The sequence below is a fragment of the Tupaia chinensis genome, unplaced genomic scaffold (genome assembly GCF_000334495.1).
Source record: "Tupaia chinensis unplaced genomic scaffold, TupChi_1.0 Scaffold000253_1, whole genome shotgun sequence".
Classification (NCBI taxonomy): Eukaryota; Metazoa; Chordata; class Mammalia; order Scandentia; family Tupaiidae; genus Tupaia; species Tupaia belangeri.
Window position 1 is genome coordinate 690634 of NW_006159733.1, and position 6525 is coordinate 697158.

The window sequence follows — 6525 nt, forward strand, 5'->3', positions numbered from 1 at the left end:
TAGCAAACGCATCCTGTCATCTCCTCTCCATCGCACGGAAGAGGTTACAGAGGCACCAGTGGGTTTCACACAGGACAACCTCTACCCCACTCCCTTTACCCGACTCCCTGTCCCTCCTTGCCTCACTGACCTAGCTTCAAACCCCTACCCTGATACTTAGGACTGTGAGACCTTGGCTAGTTTTCTTCAGCTCCATCTCAGTCAGCTTGGGCTGCCATACAAAATACCAAAGACTGGGTGGCTTACACGACATTTATTCCTCGTAGTTGTGGAGGCTGAGAGGTCTCAGCTGAAAGCACCAGCCCGTCCCATTGGGGGTGCTTTCTTCCTCTCCTTCTTGTCTCTTTCTGGCAAGCACAGGTGACCTCTAACAAAATTTTAAAAATTAAAAAATAAAATTAGGGACCAGCAGATGGCATCGTGGTTATGTCGCTGGACTCCCACTAGTTGACCATGGTTCAAATTCAGACCCAGCAGCTTCAAACTCACACCAGGCGCATGTGCATGCGTGCCCAAAATCCTGAGAGGAGAATGGAGGAGAACAGGTCGTGCCGTGTTCATCCCGCCAGGGGGTGATTTTTCACTTTCTATCTTTCTCTCTCTCCATCAAGCATACACACACTATAGCAAAAATCTCTCAAAAAACATTTTCTTCTGATGTTCAACATCTCAACATAAGGAAACGGCAAATCAAAACCACAATAAGGTGTCATCCAATCCCAGTCAGAATGGTTATAATTTTTAAAAAAAAGAAGAAGAAGAAGAAGAGAGAAAAAAATAAAAGAAAAAAGGGCCAGAAGTGCATGACAGTTAAGACTCTGGACTCCCACATGGTTGATCACAGCTCATGTCCTGGACCTGGTGGCTTGAAAATCATGCTAGATGCGTGTGCGTGTGTGGCCAGAATCCCCAGAGGAGAGTGGAAGAAAAGGAGCTGTGGCATGGTCAGCCCTCCTGGGGTGATTTCTCACTTTCCTTTTTATTGTCTCTCTCCAGTAAACTCCCACATCCTATAGCAAAAACCTTAAAATTAAAAAAAATAATAATTAAAAAAAGAATCACATGTGCTGGCGAGGTTGCAGAGAAAAAGGGAATCCTCATGCACTGCTGGTAGGAGTGTGAGTCAGTACAGCCACTGTGGAAGATAGCGTGGAGACTCCTCGAAACCTAAAGAGACAGCTACCATGTGACCCCTGTGACCTCTCTTGGGTTTCTACCTGAGAGTCAGGGTATCAAGCTTTCAGAGAGACATTTGCATATCAATGTTCATTGCAGCATGTTCACAGTAGCTAAGATGTGGAATCAACCCAAGTGCCCCTCACTTCTGTTCTATTCACGTTATACTTATTTAGCATATAAATTAAGAAAATATTTACACAATGGAATACTACTCAGCCACCAAGGACAATGATATCCTGTCATTTAATTCAAAGTGAGTGAACCTAGAAGTTGTAACACTAAGTGAAATAACTCAGGCTGTGAAAGACACATACCGTGTGTCCTGCTTAGCATACACAAAATGAGGCCAGCCAACACTGGGTGGTTAAGGCCAGAGAGAGACAGAGAGAGAGAGAGAAAGTAAGAAATCACTCCTGGAGCTAGCAGGCAGTGTGGTGGTTAGCGTGCTGGACTCCCACACAGCTGACCACAGTTCAAGTCCCAGACCTGGCAGCTTGCTTTCTCACTTTTCTTCTTTCTCGCTCACTCTCTCTGGTAAGGACACATGCCCTATAGCAAATTTTTAAAAATAATAAGAACAAATAAAATTAAATAAATAATTTTTTAAAAAAAGGAATTATCCACAAGAGGGGATGGCCATGCTGCAATCCCTTCTCCTTCACTCTCCCTTTAGGATTTTGGGTACTCAGGGGACCAGCAGATGTCATAATGGTTATGTCACTGAACTCCCACGCTGTCAACCACAGTTCTAGTCTTGGACTCAGCGACATAAAACTCACACCAGGCATGTGTGTCCAAAATCCTGAGAAGAGAATGGAAATGAAAGGACTGTGGTGTGGCCATCCTCCCTGGGGGGTGAGGGGAGTGATTTCTCACTTTCTGTCTTTCTCTGTGTGGCAGGCACATACTCCCTATAGAAAAAAATCTCTTTTTTTTTTTTCTTTTGGAGAGGTATTTGCTATAAGGCACATGTGCTCGCCAGACAGACAGAGAGAGACAAGGAGACAGAAAGCAAGAAATCACCCCCCAGGGGGGATGGCCACACCGCAATCCCTTCTCCTCCATTCTCCTCTCGGGATCTTGGGCACGCATGCACATGCACCTGGCGTGAGTTTTAAGCCACCGGGTCCGGGACTTGAACCGCGGTCAACTACATGGGAGTCCAGCAACATAGCCATTACACTAACTGCTGGTCCCAGAAAAAAATCTCTCTAAAAAAAAGAAAAAGTATTTGGGCTACTCACATACACACACACACGTCTGGAGTATTTTTCAAGTGGCCAGATCTAGACTCAGACCTCTCAGTCAGCCATGTGGGACCCTGCCACCTTAATCACCACACCACTGGCTACCCCCGCTATCTGTATTTTTTTCCATTATGCTACAATTGCCTACGTTATTCAGTACAGCACAGGCTATGCAGGTTTATGGCTTTGAGTGGAAAAAGCAGTTTGTCTCTCCCATATTCTCATTCAACCATCAATGCAGAAAGACTTCCGTGATCCCAGAAGGAGTGGGATTTCTCCTCATCAGCAAACAAGTAATGAGCTCAGTGGGCACCAGCTGGGTGTCCTTAAGTCCTTTCTTCTTTTTTTTTTTTTTTTTTTGGCATGTGCATTCACCAGAGTGAGAGAGAGAGAAAGTGAGAAATCTCTCCCCAGGGAGATGGCCATGACGTAATCCCTCCTTCTCAAGTCTCCTCTAAGGATTTTGGGCACACGCACACACATAACAAGCATGATTTTCAAGCTGCTGTGTCTGGGATTTGAGCCACGCAATCAGCCACATGGGATCCAGCATCTTAAACTCCATGCCACCTGCTGGCTCCTTGAATTCTTGTACATATATTTAGCTAGCAGTTTGTTTGAACAGGTTTTTTACCTTAGGGTATGTGTGCTTATTGGGGGTGGGTGGGGACAGATGGGCAGACAGTGAGAGGGAAAGTGAGAAATCACTCGTGCGAGGGATGATCATGCCACAACCCCTTCTCCTCCATTCTCCTCCCGGGATCTTGGGCACATACGCACATAAGCCTGGTGTGATTTTCAAGCTACTGGGTCCAGGACTCAAACCACGGTCAGCCATATGGAAGTCCAGTGACATAACCTCTACACTGTCTGCTGGCCCCGACTATCAGTACTTTTTAAAGTTAATTTATTTCTCCCACGAGAGACAGAGACAAGCAGACAGAAGCAAGCACCCCCAACAAGGTCTTCATGCAGGGCTCCACCTCCAGTCTCAGCAAGCCTGGAACATGGGCCCATGGGAGGTGCCAAGACCAAAACCCAGGACTTTGCCCATGTGGGTCCAGTTGGGTTACTACTGTACCACCGGCTGGCCACGTAGCTATCAGAAGAATTGTGCTCATTATCTGCACTGATATGAAACAATCTCTAAGAAACATTAAGGGAAAACAGTAAAGTATATAGAACAAAATAACACATCATGATTTGTAAAAACAAAAGAATATGTATGTGTATGTGTGAGTCACATATACCCATATCTCTTGTGCTTGTAAATATCCACAGACACATCCCAGTGCCTGAGAGAGGCCACAAGGAGCTGTAGGAACAATCGTTTCCGGGGAGGGAAAGGGTAAACCGGGAGAGCTGGAGGCGGGTGAGGCTTTGCACTGAGTGCTCCAGTCACTCCCGTTTCACAGCGAATCACTCCCCCAAACCTGGCAGCTTAAAATAACAGGCACGTACAGGGTTTTATGGTTTCCATGGGTTAGAAAATCAGACAGAACTCAGCAGGGACACCTCATTTCTGTTTCATGACGAAGCAGGTCTTTGCTCTTATTTTATTCTTCTAGTATTTTAGGACAATTTTCCAGGTCCATGTCTTCTACCAGGTGGTGTGGTCCTTGAGGTCAGGAACCATAGCTGACTCCATTCTGTGTAACTCATATTGTATCCAGCACAGAGTCACTGGACAAAGGGGTCATTCACACCCGTGCGGGATGGGCAGGTTGACACAGAGTTCATCAAACATTACTCAAATACTGGCAAAGAGGCTAAATAAAAAACGGGGTCTTGGGTCGGCAGATGGAGTACTGGTTAAGGCACTGAACTCCCAAATGATCGACAGCTGTTTGAGTCCCAGACCCAGCGTTTTAAAATCACACCAAATGCACGTATGCATACCCAAAATCCTAAGAGGAGAACAGCGAGAAAGGATTGTGGTGTGGCCATCTCTTCTGGGGGCTGATTTCTCACTTCCCGTCTATCTCTCTCTGTCTTGTCTCCAGCAAGCACACACACTCATGGCAAACACCTACAATAATAATAATAATAATAATACTGGATCTCATTTGTTTGTTTTTTAAGTTTTTGGGGTTTTTTTTGGGGGGGGGTAGGAGGCATCCACAACTTCAGTTTATTAATTGTTTCATTCTGGAATTTTCCATTGATAGTGTCTGATGATGGTTGACTGTGAATAACTAAAACCATGGGAAGCAGAACTGCAGATACAAGGCCTAGGTGCTCAGCAAAATCTTGGTAGAATGAATAAAGAAGCAGGAATACGTTTCCTCATGTTCTCTGCAGTCTTTTCATTCTCTTTCCTGATTCCAGGCATGTCCTCCACCTCTTCACTGGCTAATACCATGCCACAGAGATGGAAATTTCACAACCCTAGGAACAAAGTTTCATTTGTTTTTGAGTAGACACGTAGCAATTTGGCACCAAGTCTACTATTTTTTATTTTCCTTATCAGAGTGACTTTTCAAAGAATTTTATCAACTTAGAGCACTGAGAAGAAAACAGAGAACTGAATAGTCGTGGGCAAGCATTGAGCAAAGAGCCAACCTCACACCAAGGCCTCGGGGCTTTCCACTGAGACACCTACAAACAGGAAGTGAGGATAACATTAATTTGGGAAAGAAAGGGGAAAAACAAGCCTTTCTTTAACATAGAAGCAAATAGAATCCAAGGGCTATCTACTGTGTTCAAATATGCATTAACGTGGAGATAACAAGAATTGAGAAAAATCAGAAATAACCACAAGAAGAGAATATTTCTGGGCCAGCAGGTAGCATGAAGGTTAAGGTGACTGGATCCCACATGGCCGACTGTGCAGTTCAAGTACTGGACCCGGCAACTGGAAAGTCATACCGGGTACACGTGCATGCACGGCCAAAACCCCAAGAGGAGGATGGAAGAACAGAATATTTCTGAAAGTTCAGAAAATCATGGGAAAGTATGAAATAGGAATTACAATTCTTAGCTAGATAGCAATCAGACTCCAGAGAACATCCAAGTTATTAATAAAATTTTAGAGCATCTGTCTTGTAGACATAAAAGGAGAATTTAGATGGTAAAGAGAGGATGTATTGCTCCTTTTTTCCTTTTTTTTTAAGAATCATTTATTTTATTTATTTATTATTATTGTTTTAATTGGACCAGAGAAAGAGAGAGAAAAAAAGAGGTAACATGAGAAAGCAAGCCGCCAGGTCTCGGATTCGAACCACAGTTGTCTATGTGGGAGTCCAGTACTTCAACCACCATGCCATCTATTTTTTTCTATTTTTTCTTTTTAAGTTGATGTATTTTTTTCTTTTTAAGTCTCTATTTTTTCTTTTTAAGTTTATGTATTTATTCTTCCATGTGAGAGACAAAGAGAGGGAGAGCACGCCCAAAAGGGTTTCATGCCATGACCTGCCGCCGGTCTCACCAGCCGTAGGCACACATGCACATACCGGTGTGCAGAGGAAGGCATTGCGACATGAACCTGGGACCCTCCCTGTGGCCTCAGTATTATGCAGTGTGGCTTATGGTGCACCATTGTGGCTGACCTTACAGGGTAATTTCTGAACAACAGACTCTAAACCACTGATTGAATGATCCCATTCCAACAGTGTTTGAACTGCTGGTAACGACCAGTTGGTGGATAATAAAATCAAACTGGCAGGTTACCCTTAGCATGCCTAAAAACATTTTAAAATGGAAAGAAATAGCTGAACACAACTAGCCATTAGGAAAATGCAAATTAAAACCTGGTGAAACATGATTCTACACCTATTAGAACAACTAAAATTAAAACAGTGACAATACCAAGTACTGTTGGCAATGCTAAAAACCTGGATCTCATACATTGCTCATGGAAATGTAAAATGGTGCAGCCACTCTGGAAAGTTGTTTGGCAATTTCTTATAAAACTCATGGACTGGTTCCCTGGCCTAGTACTTAAGGGAGCTGGACCCCACATGGCCAACCATGGTTTGAACCTCTGCCCTAGCAGCTTGAAGAACATACCAGTTGTGTGTGTGTGTGCCCAAAATCCCAACAGGATGGAGAAATGGAACAGGGATTGTAATGTGACCATGCCCCAAGTGCTTCCTCTCTA